Below are 16343 nucleotides of genomic sequence, written 5' to 3' on the forward strand. Positions count from 1 at the left end.
AGAGAGAGAGAGAGAGAGAGAGAGAGAGAGAGAGAGGAGAGGAGAGGAGAGGAGAGGAGAGGAGAGGGAGGAGAGGAGAGGGAGGGAGGGAGGGAGAGAGGGAGAGAGAGATGGGAAGGGAGGTTTTATGTGCTACGGGGAGTATCCAGAAGTGAGGCTGGAAAGAGACCTGTCAGGGCCAATTTATGGAGAGGTTACTGTTGGACTGTGCTAAGGGATTTGGGCTATATCAAATAAGCAGCCTCTATCACCCTAATACAAATACCACTGTATCACTCCCTTTCAAGACCTGCATTCAAAAATTCAACAATTATTTATTGAGTGTCTACTACCTACCAACACTGTTCTGGGTGTTGGATATGCAACAGTAGACAAAAAATAATAGCAAGATTTCCTTTCTCTTGGAACTTATATTCTAGTGGTGGAGATGATGAAAAAAAAAAAGACAGTACATATACAAAATGCTAGGAGAATCGATGTTACCGAAAAAACTAAAGCAGGGACGAGGGAGTGCTAAGGAGGTGCTGCTGGGCTGGAGGGGTGAGTGCTGGTCTCTCAGAGGAGCAACCTGAAACGCACATCAGAGACGGATCCACGCAGCTCCCTCTGTGGTGGAATGTTCCAGGCAGAGGAAAGGCGTGTGTGAAGACCCTGGGGAGAGAGTGGGCTTGGGGTGTTTGTGGACCAGCACGAGTCACGGTGGTTGGAGCTGGGTGCTCAAGGCGAGATGCCGTCAGTTAAGCTTAGTGCTTCATGCAGTAACTGTGCCAAATCCTGCTTGTTGGCTCTCCATCGCTCCCCTGGATGAATTAGGGGAGCAAGAGCCTGGAGCCAGTGACCAGTGAGGAGAGCAAGTGGGGATGAGGGAGAGGAAGTGGAATCAGGGCTGACGAGAGGTAAAATCGGGAGGGCTGAATGATTTCATGGGTGGGAGAGGAGGCAGAGGCGGGGGCTGGGTAATGACTCTGCCCACAATGATCAGTGAGGAGTGGCTGGTATTAACAATTCCGAGGGTCCCTGAAGCTGCAGCAGGTTTGGTGATGGGAGAGGAGGGTGACAAGCCCAATTTGGAGGTGGTGGAATTTGATGTGCCCGTATGCCATCAAGTGCAGTTATCCAAGTCCCTGCAGAGAAGATACATGGGTGATTCTCAGGGGACAGGCGGGGTGGGGACATGGATTGGGGTGTGTTGGCGGTGCAGGCTTGGCCTGGGTGGGGGTAGCTGGGGATTGTGACATTTCCTTGGGAGCACATATCGGGTAATAGGAGAGGAGAGCCTGAGGGAGAGGGTTGAGGAAACTGACATTCACTAGGTGAGTGACCGCAGGAGACTTAGAGCATGGCGAGCCCCAGAGAGAGGTGTCCCGGAGAAACTAAGGGAGGGGGCAGCAGAAGTCATCAGCTGGCCTCGACGGGCAATGGCTCCTTCAGCACCTGCGTGAGAGCAGGGAGGGCAGGGGCGTGGTCTTCCTAGTCACGTGGTAGAGGAGGGGTCTCTTCTCTCCTCCTCACTGCGGCCTCAAGGCTCAGTGTCCATGGAGGGCGAGACTCCTCCCTGGTCCTCCTGGGCCCCTCTGTGATTTGGTCCTCAGGCCTGTTCCCGACTTGCCAAGTGGGAGTTCTGGCACTTTAGGAAATCTGCTTTCTCTCTGACACCTGGCTTTCGCACCTCTTGAGATACCGTTTTTAATGTCAGAAGCTGCATTTTAGCTGTTTCCATTGCATTCCTTCTGTAGCGTCCTAACCATGCCCCTGTCCATGCCATGCTCCACCCACTCTTCAGATGCCTGGAGACACCTGGGTGGGGACTGTGAAGGGCACTGGGATTTGTGGGGATGGAGGCAGTGCCATGGGAGGGAGACGTGGCAGCAGGCGGCTCTGGGGAAGGCTGAGCGGGCTGGGCTTAGAAAACGCAGTCAGTCCTCTGATACCGGAGGACGAGGGGGAACGGTGGGCATGCCTGTCGTGGAAGTGCCAGAAGTCCTGTGCAGTGGCAGCTAATTTCTCTTTGAAGAAGAAGAATGATCTACTGAGATTGAGGAGGTTGGAGGAGGAAGGGGCTGGCTGCAGCTTTCAAGGGGAAGGCTATCAGGACGCCGAATGATGGTAGGAAAACGCTGCTTCATGATGTTGGTTTCTTGGTTTTATTTGTTTGACTGTTTCTTCAGTGAATACATTTTTTATCAAGTCTCCTGTATTTTCATCTTTGTCCTCGTAGACCAACCTTTTTTTTTTTCAAGGTGCATTTTTGAAATAGTACTACGTTTAGTATTGTGGTCACCCCCTATGCTGTATTACATTAACAGTAAATATTGCATAGGAAATTCCCCATTTGCTAAAGAGGAGAGTTCAGATGTGTCCATGGTAGCCGCATATCTTTAAAGATATGCTTTTTTTTAAGATTTTTATTGGGGAGTTGGGGGGATGGGAACAATGCTGGGGAATTGGGGGAAGGGGAACAGACAAGTTGCTATCATTTTGTTCTTCAGTCTAGTTGTGGAGGACGTTGCTTCACTGGCCCAAGTTGGCACCATCATTGCGCTCTTCTCTGGCGAGGCAGATCAGTCGCCGGCTTCTGGACGGCCGCTCACTGCGGCTGCTGGCCGCTCACGCTGGCTGCTGGCCACACACGGTAGTCCATGGCAATCCACTGCCACAGGGACTGCAGCCTACGCCGTCGCCGGCGACTCATGGCAGCCCAGCTCCAGGTTGAGCTGTTGTTCAGCATCTTAGCTGTGGAGGGCAGTGTCACTGGCCCTCATATGTGGGATCCGAACCGGGGCCCTCTGGCATCCCAAGCGAGTTCTTAACCATCGCGCCACTCGGCCGGCCCAAGATGTGCTTTTTATAGGAGCATAAAAACTCTATAAAGTATTTCCCAAGATGCTTCAGAAAGGTTTTCTACAGTGCTGTGTTCTCCGCTTATTTCAGTTTATTTGGGAAGGAAATATTTTTGTCCTGGGGAATTAAGACAGCACCACCTAAGTGAAAACACGCCGGGCGAGGTGTGGCCCCTTGCACGCTGCACATGGAATCTTAGACCTGGAAGGAAGAGCTGGAGTCACCACCCATGGGGCAGCCGGCCTCCCATCTGTGCCCAGACCCTGACCAGCCTTTCACTGGAAAGATAAACTCCGATGACGCCGAGCACTCACTCATGCGGCCACGCAGGCCCACTGGGTTTCTGGATTAAACCAATTGGGCTACTGTATAACAAGCCAGGTTGAGGGCACACTTTTTGTGGGCTTGCGTGACTTCATTTGGAGATATCTTCAGTGATGGTTGATTTTAACAATGGCCATGTATTGGGCTCCTCCTTTGCTGGGCACTTGACGTAGTTATCTTATTGAATTCTCAACACCACCCAGCACGGGATCATTGCCTCATTTGCAGAGGGGGAATGGCGAGGCTCAGGGCATGGAAGTCATTTGCCCCAAGATGGCAGTATGTGGCCGAGCTGGGATTCCACCCAGGCTTCTGTGTGTTCTACCCCCATCAAGCAGACTCTACTGCGAGGGGAGGGTGCAGCATAAGGTGACCGTGCGATGTTATATGGCTTATCCCCGCTGTCTTCTAGAGGACAAAGTTAATTTACGTCTCAAAACATCAGCTGCCTCTCACATAGCTGGTTGCCTCTTAGCTGCTTTCGGGAAAGAAGTTAATATATGTTTCCAAGCAAAATTTGGGCACCCACCACAGCTGCACTCTGCCTCTCTTGTTTTCCACTTTCGGTGTTAACTACCAAAACCAGGGGTGTCTATCTCTGAGCTGTCAGGTGGCCCAGCTTCGTCGTATTTCAGTTCCCTTTTGTGTTTGTCCATTTGACCTGAGGATGGCTCTTTCTCTGCAGGTGATGTGGATGCCATCGCTGTTCGGTGGCACCTAAAACATGTGTACTCTGAGGTGTGAGCCTGGGTACATTAGTGTTGGGCAAATGACATCTTGTCTCTAGGGAGCACTTCTGCCATACCCTGGGAGGTGGCTTGGCTGTTGGGCTGGCATTGAAGGTGGCGTCTTTAGTCGAAGGAAGCACAGGAGGATGTCGGGAACCCAGATCATTCTGTTCCTCTCGGGCTCATCGGCAAAGCCCCCCTGCTCTGTTCGCAGCTCTTCCCAGCTCCTGGGCCCGCTCCTTCAGTCTCCAAAGCTCTGCTGTCCCCACCATCTTGTCCACATCCCCTTCGCTGTCATTAGTCTCATAGTCACCTCCTCAGGGGGTCTGTCCCGCCACCCTCTCTGGGTCTTGCCTGTTAATTTCAAGATCTGCTTGTATCTTTCATGGCACCTACTACAAATTGAAGATATTTTATTTCTCTTTGTGTTTGTTTTTCTAATTCTCAGAAACTTATTAAAACTCTGATGAATCCCACTTGAGTAAAAAAAAATTAAAGCTATAGTTATAGAATGTGTGGTAAATGATGTGAAAAGTACTATATATGGAAACCAGTCACTCTGTTTCTCTCTACACATGCACACACTCTTTTTGCATTTCTCTCAGATCAATTAATTCCACCCGACTTTTAATAAAAACACTGCAGCCTCTGCAGACTGGTGCAGCCACTGTGGAAATCAGTATGGAGGTATCTCAAAAAACTGGAAACGGAACTACCTTATGACCCAGCAATTCCACTCTTAGGTATTAACCCAGAAAAACCCAAGACATTAATTCGAAAAAACATATGCACCTCTATGTTCATTGCAGCGTTATTCACAGTAGCCAGGGCTTGGAAACAACCGAAATACCCATCGGTAGACAACTGGATTAAGAAACTACAGTTCATTTACACAATGGAGTATTACTCAGCTATAAATAAGAAGGAATTCATACCATTTGTAATGATATGGATGGACCTAGAGAACATTATGCTAAGTGAAATAAGTTAGTCAGAGAAAGACAAATACCATATGTACTCACTTGTACGTAGAATCTAAAAAACTGAATAAATGAGAAATGTAAACAGAAATAGTCTCAGAGACACAGAGGAAAAACTGAGGGTTGCTAGTTGGGAGGGGGTGGGGATGACGGAGAAGGGGAAGGGATGAGACAATACAAATTGGTAACTACAATATGGCCTCAGGGATAGAAAAGACAGTCTGGGGAATATAATCAATAATGTTGTAAATATTTTTTAGGGGGCCAGATGGACTCATGTCTTGTTAGGGAGACCACTTCATAGTTGGTGTAGAGGCCTGACCACTGCACTGTATTTCTGAAGCTGATGTTGAATAATAATGTATGTCAACTATAATTATATATACATATAGTCACAGGACGTGGAGTAGAGTGTGGGAATGGAGTCGATGGAATTGTAATAGACAAGCATGATATCAGGGGTGGGAGAGCAGTAAATGGGAGAAGGGGGTTTCTTTTGAGGGGTGAAAAGGATAACTATTGCATTGTTCTGTACACCTGAAAATAATAATAAAAACAAAAAACAAACAAACAAAAAACCACGGCAGCCTCTTTCCCCTCCACTTCCCAGTTCTGTTTCTCAGAGCAATTATTGTTAATTTTCTGCTTTTAGCTCTATTGAGGCTTTTCTAAATAATATCCTTACAATGCTATTTTTTTTACATTTATAATTCCCTTAACAATAGTTTTGAAGTATAATTGACTTATTATATTGGGTTTACAACATAATGATTTGATATTTGTATAAATTGTGAAATGATCACCACAAGTCTAAGTCAACATCCGTCACTAAACATAATTTTTAAATGCCGTGTGTTGATTGAGCAACCTGAGATATTATTTTGTTTCCGTCCTGCCCTAATTCACATACACACCCATCCCCTCCTCCGTCTTCTGTAATGATGCCACAGTTTTGGGTTTTATCATTATGACTGTGTAAGCATTGTGAACTAAGGTGAGCTCCACATTTATAGTTCTTGTGCAACTTTATTTTGCTGTTATTCTTAGCATTTTTTTCTATTGGATCTTTTTCACGCTCCAACGTTTCTGGGAAACTCCTTTTGATAAAGGTCAAGCATATCAGGCTGACACTTCAGTTTCTTTCTTTTCTTCCCTTCCTTTGGAGCCAAATCCTCCTGTTCCGGTGTAGTGTGATTGTCCCCTGAGCCCGCTGTCCCCTTAGGACATCCACGTCATCATCTCACTCCTTGTCTTCCTGTATTAGAGCCTCAGTTACTGGACCCTGGCTGAAAACGGGGTCAGGAGAAAGTCAGCAGCCTGATTAGGGAGGCCCCCCATTTCTTCTCCTTAAGCATATTCATGATGGTTTAAGGCTTTCTTATGTTTGTTCTGAGTTTCGCATTTCTGTTTGTTTTTTCTGTTACTGGACTCTTTCAGTGAGCTTCTCTGCATTGAGAGGGCACACGCTGTAGCTCTGAGACAGTACAAAGGAAATGCATGTTTTTAGAACTTGTGTGCGGAAACTGTCTTTATCTTACCAAGCTGATTGCTAGTTTGGCTTGGTTAGAATTCTGGGTTGGAAGGAATTTTCCCTTAGCATTTGGAAGCATTGCCCTGTCTTCTCTGGTATCCAGTGTTGCCTTGGAGCAGCTGGACGCCTTTTCAATGCCTGGTCTCTTATAGATGGAGCGGTAGATGGTCCAGCTATTGATTGTGGATTTCTGGTATGTAGGTAAGCAGGAAATTGGCCAGACTGCTTGCTGAGTGACTACTACAAGTGCTTTAGATCTTCAGGACAAAGCCTGAGGCATTTCTCTTTTGGCTTTCATACTTCTGAGATTCAACGTTTGCCATTTAAAAGCTGCCTGTGACTTTCGTGGTCCGTCGTAGCCCTGTGGAGTTGAACACTGGGCTTCTGTGGGCCTCCCAGGGGTACTCACTCAGAAAATGGCCCGAGTGGCGCCCCCTGGAGTTGTGCAGGGAGGCTGCCCTGGCTGGATGCTGTGGGCTTTGCTGAGCCATGCCCTGGAGGGTGGGTGTCAGGCCTGGCGTTGCCGGCACATGGGTGACCCTAGAATAGGCTGCACCTAAAGGAACCAAAAGGTGGAGAGAATTCATGCCTTGCCCTTGACTTAGTACAGCGCTCGAAACAAATCCTCTAACTTGTCTCAGAGCAGGATGCACTGAGTTGAGAGAGTGTCATTGCCATTTACATTTTAGGTTTGAGTTGGAGCTTCAAGCCACGTGGGTGCCACTTTCTGCTTGACAGCGTCTCAAGGACACCCTGGCCCTTTTGTTCCATGTTTTGGCATTCTGTGTAGCTCTGAAGGAAATACGCATCCAGAGGAGATTTCAGCCCAAGAATCATAGAATGAATCTATTAAAACCGTCTAGGACTCCGCGCTCCCCAGTACTTGGAAGGTCCCAACCTGTTTTCCGTATTTCAAACAGCTGATGGAAGATACTCATTTCTATGATCAAGTTGCACTAGCTCTGACCTAGTAAACCAGGTTATTTGTTTTGTCAGCAGCTAAACCCTTTCAAAAGAAGGCATCTGTATGACAAAACAAAAGGTAGGGAGTCTTTGCTCCAGTTTAATCACCTCATTTTAGAGATGAAGAAACTGAGGCCCAAGTTCCCACAGTGAGCTGGTGACAACATGACCCATATCAGAGCCTCCTGACCCCTGTTTAAAACTGCACGCTGCTGAGTGTTGAACAATGAACGTGACGAAACTTAGGAAAGCAAAATAACCATGCTCCCAAGTGCCAGGGTCACTGATCAGAGTTTTCAGGTCAGTGTGGAAAATTTACGGTGTTGGTTCAACCACATCTCTGGGGGTCTTGAGAGTCTCGTGTGGGTGTATTGATAGATCTCCCCACGATGTGCTGGGGCCCTCAAAAGCTCCTAGCTCTGAGCTTCAGACTTTACACTCCCTTCTTACCCCTTGCCACAGAGCCAGAGTTTGTTAAAGTCGCTTTGGACAAAAGGAGACAATTGAGGGACCTTGTCTCGCTCTCAGTCATAATGGCTCGACTTGACCACATCTGCTTGATACAAGACGTTTACCATCCAGCTAATGGCAATGCCACCTGTTTTCAAATGATGAGGGTGAACTCCATCCTGGAAAATCTTTCATAGGGAGAGTTCTCGTCACTTGACAATGCATTTACTAGTCAACGGGAACATTATATGTGAACGACACACTGATCACTTGTGTTTGCTAAAACAACACCAAGACCTGTTAAAATGGACACGGTCCCTTTGATAGTTATGTGAGTTCTCAAATACAACTTAAGGACTATTTTTGTTGTTGTTAATAAAACCTCTTTAAAATAGCTGTGGACCTCTTCTCATCAGAGCTCTCCCGGATCTGGTACACACAATGCAGGATGTTCCCAAACAAACACCGTGCATGCACTTAGTGTTTAAAAAAAAAAATCAGGCTTTCATGGGAAATAAAATAAAATGTAAAAGTCGGGACCAGACATGTCCATGAGAACAGCACATATTAGGGACCACGGTGCACAAGACTGCATGTACTGTCACCAGCGCCCGAGACGGGAATTTCACCACGAGCCAGAAGATGACTTCAGGGCCTGTCATCTGGGGCTCAGTGGTCTGAGTTGCCTAAAGCCCAATCCACCTTTGTGTGAGGAGGAACCGGCTTCCCTGCAGCTGCGCGTTTCATGCTGAATGGGTCTGCAGGTATTGATAGTATGGAAACCTTACTTTCTCTCTTAAGTCACCATTTTTAGGAATGAGTATGTATTAGTTTACCTTTTGAATTTAACTTTCAAGTAGCTCCTGGGTAAATTCAAAACCACAACTTGCATTGTCATGTTGTGTATCCCATCAGAAAGTTTCAGCGAGAGACCTTAACCAGTTTCTTACCAGGGTTTCCTGGGCTACACGCCCCAGAATGTCAGTCACGATCTTTGGCTTCAGAAACTCCCAGATGCCTGGAGAGAAGCCATGATGTGCACTGTGTATTGGCATGGCTTTCGTTCAAGCACGACTTCTTAGACTGGAGGGAGGCACACCTGCTGCCATGCCCCAGAGATGAGGTTGCATGAGATGGCCAGGGCACCATCTTCTTTGACGCAGCCAACCACACTGTTGGGCTTTAGCACATGGGCAGTTAGGAGAGCCAGCCTGACTTCCCAATAACTAATGAGAAGCCAGGGTTTCCCTTAAAGAGATAAAAATCAATCGAAGCCAGTGTCCAAGGCCATCCATGTTCTCAGTTGCTTCTCAAAGGCTCTTCAAAAATTGTATACACATTTTCATGCTGCCCTCATACATTTTTTAAAATTTTATTCCATTTTGGCAAGCTGATACTGTTAATGATAATTTGCTTTAGGGATTTCACAATTAATGATTATGTTAATTCCATGCATGATTGTTTAATTCCGCTAGTTGACTCATTCACTCAACAAATACCGAATGCGCAACAATACAAAGTGTGTTTATTGAGCACGTGCTGTTGGCCCAGCAGTGACCTAGTGCTGGGGTGACATTAGTGAACGAGAGAGTGGACCCTGTCCTCATGGAGCTTGGGTGTCAGGAAATGATGAACAAGTGGACAAGTAAATAAATACGCAAGTAGGAACCAAGATGAGTGCTATGAAAGGAAAAAAACCCATTCCTCTAGGAAAGCAATGGAGCCGCCTAATTTGATCACAGGCTGCCAAGGAGACTGGTGTCAGCTACTGAAGGTGACAACTGTCCATGGGATGGTATCTTCAGTCTTGTGCCTTTGCCAGACTTTTGAAAACAAACGCTTTTTGCCAAAGAACCCAGCTGATCAGAATACCGTTTGTTTCCCTTTGGGTCTAGCAGATTCGGAGTTCTGATGTAGGGTTGGGGTTATTTGTGAAGGGCGCTTTGAGGACTAATGGAGGAGCACAGTTTTCCCTCTCATTCACTTATCTGGCTGCAGGGCAAGTGTGTGATTGAAGTGTAGGTCCTGTTCTATTCTAGGCTCTGGGGCTCGCTGACCGTTGGTGGTTGAACAGAGGCGTTTGTTTTCTTATTTGTGTTTACTGTCAAATGTTGTAAATACAGCGGCTGAGTGGCTCATTCGGAGAGCTTAGTGAGAAGCTGTCACCTTTCCTCATTATGTATTCTTTTATTCTCCTTCCCCACATTGTTTTTCATGGGCATTGTCTGTCTTGTTTGGACAGTTAATGTGGCCCTGGAAATCTCAGGTGGAATTATCAGGAGAGACATATGTTTTCCGTTGGAGCTTGGTGAGGGCTATCCTAAGGGATGTCCTTGTCTCTTGTTTAATTAAGGTTGTTAGGGTTTTTGTGCAGCTGAGCATGCACATGTGTATGCACGGAGGGCACAGGAGCACAGACCTGCTGGGTAAAGCCCGCACCTTCAACAAGGGCACAACAAGGTGAGTTTGTAAACTGTATATGTGGAAGACGGTGACTTCGTTTCCTTCGGCAACACTTCCAATCACCATTTTTATGGTCTTCCTGTTTTGCAGCTCCTTCTTGGCAAACAGTGAAAATCATTAAAAACAAACATCCCCATCGAGCCACTTTGAACAAGTCAGCGTGGTATTGCTGTTTGGGTCATTATTGTGGTTCCCGGGCTCTCGAGGGGGTTTGGGGCAGTCGTCCGTGACATTCACTTGCTGTGTTTTATTGATTGATATTTTTCATACTAAGAAAATATGGGACTATTCTCTGTGTTAGCCTTCTCTTACTGGAATAAAAAAACAGACTCCTCATGATGAAGTATCAAATTCTTAGCCGGAATAGTTCTTCTCAGAACCAAATTTGTGGCTGCCTTCTTGCATCTCAACTTATGGCTTGAATTCTTGTGGGCGAATCTCAGACATGAGTAATCTTTTTTCCTTTGGTTTGTTTTCCGTTTGCCAATTTCCTTATATTTTTGTACTTAGTCTGTATTATAGTAGATATTTAAGCTCTCTCCATTGCTTTTTGGACTGAGCTGTAGTAGAAATAAATACTCATGGAGGCAGGCAAATATGTGTGTGTGTGTGTGTGTGTGTGTGTGTGCGCGCGCGCGCACACACACACCTATGGCTGGGGAGTAGGGGTTCTGGAATGAGGTGAATAGCTTCTAGCAAGATGAACCCAGTTAAGTGCCATGATATTTCTGAGCTTCAGTTTCCTCATTTTTAGAAAACGGGCACCTCACAGAGTAGCAGCAAGGATTATAGAGACACAGCCTTCCTCGAGTCGGTGGCCCACGCGGGTCGTGAATTCACTCAGGCCAGCTGCCGTTACCCTGTGATTCTTTCCCGGAATCACAGTTTCCCACCCAAAAATGTCCCATTAAATTTCGTGTTGCTACTTGTTTGTGCCATTGGAACAAAAAAATCACAAAATGGAAAACAAGACATTAAAATATTATCTTAAATAAAAATAACTATTGCTGAAGGAAGCCTGATTTATAAATTAACTTGCGCTTTGAGGTCCAGGTTCAACTAATCCGCCTGCACAGGTTTGAAGTGAGGGACTTGCTTGTTGTGGTGATGTTGTGTTCTCACACACACGTGGGCACACTCGCTCCACCTGCGTGGACAGGATAACCTGCATGGGCGAGGGGCTCTGCTTGGTCCACTCCCGAACCCTGCTCTGTGGTCCTGGCAGTTCCAGAATCAGGGGCTGCAGTTGGGGGACCTTATAAAATTGACAGCCATCAAAAGAGATTTATGCTCATCCCAGGTTCACTCTCAGTTTGGAATGTTCTAGAAACAGGAGTATAAGACATTTTAAGGACTGAGGTCCATGAGGCAGCCAGCCCTCTCATGCTTGTGCACTCATAAAGGCCTTCTGTCTTCCTCTCGCCCGCCCCCTTCCTCTCCCCCTCCCCCACCCTCCTTGTCTCCCTCTCTCCGTTCCTGTCTTCTTTATAAACTGGACCCATAGGAAAGGATCAGAAAGGGTTTTCCTACCCGGGATGACATATCATAGTCTCTGGCCTTGAGGCGACCCTGCGATCAAAAGCCACTGGACAGTGTCTATCGGTGTGTGGGCCCAGAGTGGACGGTACTGATACATAATATTGGTGCCCAAATACTTACCACCCCTTTGTCCTGTGCTTTCGGTGTGGCCAAGGGTAGCTGGGAGTCATAGTTCCCCATGTACTGAGAATAACCGGCCATAGTCCTCCTCTTCCAAGCCTGCAGTTAGGACATCCAGTGCACGCATCAGAAACTCCTTTTTTTTTGACTCAAGATTTGAAAACATTTTCTACCCTGGGTTAGTCAGGACAGTTGCACCAAGTAGGATTATAATCCTTAGCTTTTTTTTTTTTAAAGATTTTATTGGGGAATTGGGGAAGGGGAACATTGTGTTTTTCCAGGACCCATCAGCTCCAACTCAAGTTGTTGTCCTTCAGTCTTAGCTGCGGAGGGCACAGCTCAGCTCCAAGTCCAGTCGCTGCTTTCAATCTAGTTGTGTGTGTGTGTGTGGGGGGGGGCGTGCAGCCCACCATCCCATATGGGAGTCAAACCGGCCACCTTGTTGTTAAGAGCTTGTGCTCTTACCAGCTGGGCCATCCTGCCACCTGTTGGCAGCTCAGTGGCAGCTCAGCTCGGGCGCAGCTCACTGGCCCGTGTGCGAATCAAACCGGTGACCCTGTTGTTCAGAGCTCGCACTCTTAAGCAACTGCGCCACCCGGCCGGCCCTAATCCTTAGCTTTGAATTCCCTATCCCAGTGTGGCCTTTCATAGGGACAGACACCCAAGAGTGTCATCACTGTTCTGCCACTTCAATGTATCTGGAAACTATAATGACGAGAGTCCACATCCAGCTCTGGGGATTACATGGTTTTTTGAACATTTTGGCATGAATAAGAAATAAAAGTGGCTGATGTGTTCCTGGGACAACTCCTGGTGTGCCTGATATTAAGATCATGTCTGTGGGAGGCTGCTCCCCTGTGTTCTTAGACAAAGGGGTGTGTTCATGAATGGGGTCACCCTGGGTCACCTCTGCTGGGTGTACAGCCTCAGTGTACTGGTAAAGGACACTTGAATTTGGCCTTAAGGTAGATGGCCTTCCCAGGATGACAGAATACTAATTCAGTGTTCAGTCTATTTTATGTTTTGGACATTTGAAACAAACCAGACAGTTGCTTCTGTATCATGTGATCATTTGGATCTATATTAGGGTGACCATATAATTTATTGTCGAAACCTAAGTATGCTGGGACAGGGTGTAAGTCAGGATACTGTGGGCTCTCTGATCTTGAGTAACCTGTTCGTTCTAATCTGTACAGTTTCTTATAGTTTGTTCAGATATGTCAGCCATGTTCTCTGTCTGTTCACTGAGTTAGCAGCCTGAGAGAACGTGCGCTTTGGTAGCAGGAGTTCGGAGGAGTCAGGCTGGGTCCGCATCTCTGTGGGGCTGACAGAGCCGGCTGCAGGGCTCGTTTACCTTGACATAGATGGAGACTGTGCGGCAGGCAGTTCAGTCCAGACACTTGGCCCGTGGGGTATGAAAGCCTCAGTCCTAGCTCTGGAACCTCATGGTCTCAGACTGGGATGGGCAGGGTCTGGGCTGTGTGAAATTTTGTTGCTGAGCCTGGGATCTTGACAAGAAATGGTCAGCCCAGGAGCCCGTCTGTATGTGGCCGTGATCTTAGGTTATTAGGGTATGATTGAGAGTAATTCACCTGGAAAGGGACTGGCTGGAGCTAGGGAAGCAGAACCCTGGCGGGGCTCCTGTGGGGAGGGGAGCGGGGAGCAGGGTAGGGAAGGGCTGGAGAGCCAGGCCGACCAACAGGACAGAGCCAAGGCTGGTGCCACATGGAGGCACGGGGACTGAAGTCCAGTTCCTCGCATGCTTGGGTTTCAGAGTGACAGAGGCAAGGAAGCAGAGCATCACCTACCGCTGTGGCTGTGCCGTCAGTCTCAGAACTGCAGGGTGGCGGAATTCCTTTCCGGGACCCTGGACAGGGCCAGGTACATTGGAACGGGCTCTTGGACAGAATTGCACATGAGATGATGAGCGGTTGAGCACAACTGAATGGGCATTTACAAGGCAGGAGGCAATATGACACTTCTCTTTCAGCTCTGCTCTCTAGAACATTCTGGTGCTTTGGATCAGTTGATTAAAGCAGGTGCCAAGGGACTCCATAGAGCAGTGGACTTGGCATCAAGAAGACCCAATTCTTTCAGTTACAGGCTGCACGATTTTAGACAAATTGCTCCAACCTAATCTACTTATGAATATATGATTTCCATATATCTAACTTCATCAGGCTGCTGCCTTAAATGAGACAGAGATATGAAAATATCCAGCCCATGGTAGGTCCTTACTACACATTGAATTACACTTATTGGAGTGACTGGTTAATACATTAAGTTTCAAGTGTACAATTCTTTAATACGTCATCTATTATATATACTGCATTGTGTGTTCACCACCTGAAGTCTAGTCTCCCTCCATCACCATATAACTGACCCCCTTTACCTTCTTCATCCTCCTGCCAACCCCCTTCTCCTCTGGTAACCACCATACTGTGTCTGTGAGCTTGTTTGCATTGTTTGCTCATTTGTTGCTTTCTGTTTTATATCCCGCAGATGAGTGAAATCATATGGATCTTGTCCGTTTCCATTTGACTTATTTCGCTTAGCATGATCCTCGCAAGAGCCAGCCATGTTGTCGCAAATGGCAGGATTTCATCCTTTCTTATAGCTACACCAGGCTTCTTTCTTTCTCGGGAGTGCCCGTAGCGGTCATTGAATTTATTAGTGTGTGTCTGGCTCCCCTTCCCCACCCACGAGCTGTTCTTCACAACCCCCTCAGCGCCTGCCACTGTGCTTTGCTGCCTGGACATGTATTTATTTATGAAGGAAGAGGCCCCAGAGTGCAGCTTGATGTTTGGATCAGTCACATGGTGGACTTTTAGTTGGTGGTTTATGGGCTCAGAGAGTGTTTGGCTGGCAGTGGCCTGAGCAGTCCATTGTTGGCAGAGCTGGCTGTGAACACATTAGATTCCTGCCCCTCACCCCTGGGGAGTCTGATCTCCCACGGCCAGAATGGGGCCCAGGAATCTGTGTTTTTAGAAAGTGCCTCCAAGCAATTCTGAGGGCCAGCCACTTTGGGCAAAGACTTATCTAGCCAGCGCCTCGCTTTACAGATGAAAACACTGAGGCAGAGAGAGCGGGACATAGGGGTGTTTCTCACTGGCCGGACTGGCCACCCTGTGCAGCTGTGATCTGGGCCAAAATTCCAACTATGACAGGTGCTCCTGGGCAGAAATATAGTATATTTCATTGTCATTTGCATGAAAGCCCAAACAAACCAACCGGGCTGCTCATGACAACAGCTTCCCTGACCTTCATGCATTTAGTTCTTTCTCTCCTCTGTGCTTCTGGGTTTCACTTCCCTTTTGCTGTCCCCTGTGTCTTCCCTGCATCCCTCTTAGCCTCCTGCTGTCTTACAATGTCTGCCTTTGATCGGATCGCTTCTCTTCTAGCTCCTTTTCTGTGACCGAATCTGGTAGTTAATATTTAACTTACTGGTCACTCAGCCGGAGTGGGCTGCAGAGACTAACTCTCCCTCCTGGCTGGGAAGTCCCCTTCTGAGCTGCAGTGACTACCTACCTCTGGTAGAAGGTGTGAGGCCCTGTTGGGGGGGTGAAGGGTTGGGGGTGCTGAGGGGCCCACTGCACTGACCTGCCCCCGACTTGATTTGCCCTTGGCTTTTGTCATAATTCATTGCAAAGCAGGACTAGAGCAGGCTGATTTTGCTTTGCCTTGACCTCAGATGGACTTGCTTCCACTCCAGCTGTGCCCTTGGCTTCTCCCACTCTCTGGGCTCAAGAACGCAGACTCCTGCTGCTCCCCCTGCTGTTTTGTGGGTTCTCCACCGGGCCCTGCTGAGCTGGGCACATTCCCTGAATTCACTGGATTAGCACCACCGGAGCCACCCTGTCTCCTGTCTCCACGGCATGGACTCTTTCTGATTGCTACCACCCAGCGCTTCCCTGCCTGTGAGTGCCTTCCAAAAGTTCTCGTCTCCCTCTAGAAGGAAGCTCACCCCTTTATTTTTTCTTCATATTTCTCTCCTCCCTTGAATTTACTTTTTTGGTCATCACAACTAAAGAAGTACTTCTCTAGGAAAAAAAAAAAGCTTCTGAGTTTAATCTCCCATTTGTAATTGTGTCATTACCTCATTCCATTTTGATTATCCTCTTCTTTCCAAATTATTTAAAGCTCTGTATTTTGTTGATTTTTAAGAAATAGAATCCCCTTCTCCCCAACATAACACATGTTTAAACAAGTCTGAAATGTGGATGTATTTTACAATTCAGAGGGTCCTAGTTTATTTGGCAGCTTTTTTCCCCCCTTACTGGTACGTAATTTAGTTTCACATAGCATCTTCAGACACCACTTTTGCAGGATCTGTATAAAAGACCAGGGATGTTAAAGCCAACTTTAGTTGAAACTCAGAATTTTGTGGTAATAAAGTAGATGGCT

At 47.2% G+C, this 16343-nt stretch overlaps 1 protein-coding gene across 3 annotated transcripts in view; it reads left to right on the forward strand.

Moving 5' to 3' along the window:
- Positions 1 to 16343, forward strand: part of RETREG1 (reticulophagy regulator 1) — a 131980-nt gene that overhangs the window by 9498 nt on the left and 106139 nt on the right. Inside the window, exon 1 of one of the 3 annotated variants that reach the window (XM_019646208.1) lies at positions 13771 to 13820. The exons of 1 other annotated variant lie outside the window; for it this stretch is intronic. The gene's annotated coding sequence lies outside the window, so the exon portion shown is untranslated. Of the gene's footprint in view, positions 1 to 13770; positions 13821 to 15765; positions 15857 to 16343 lie in introns of those variants that run through there. One more of the 3 variants, XM_019646210.1, reaches the window with a different exon arrangement.

Source organism: Hipposideros armiger, unplaced genomic scaffold (assembly GCF_001890085.2).
Source record: "Hipposideros armiger isolate ML-2016 unplaced genomic scaffold, ASM189008v1 scaffold_98, whole genome shotgun sequence".
NCBI classification, from domain to species: Eukaryota; Metazoa; Chordata; class Mammalia; order Chiroptera; family Hipposideridae; genus Hipposideros; species Hipposideros armiger.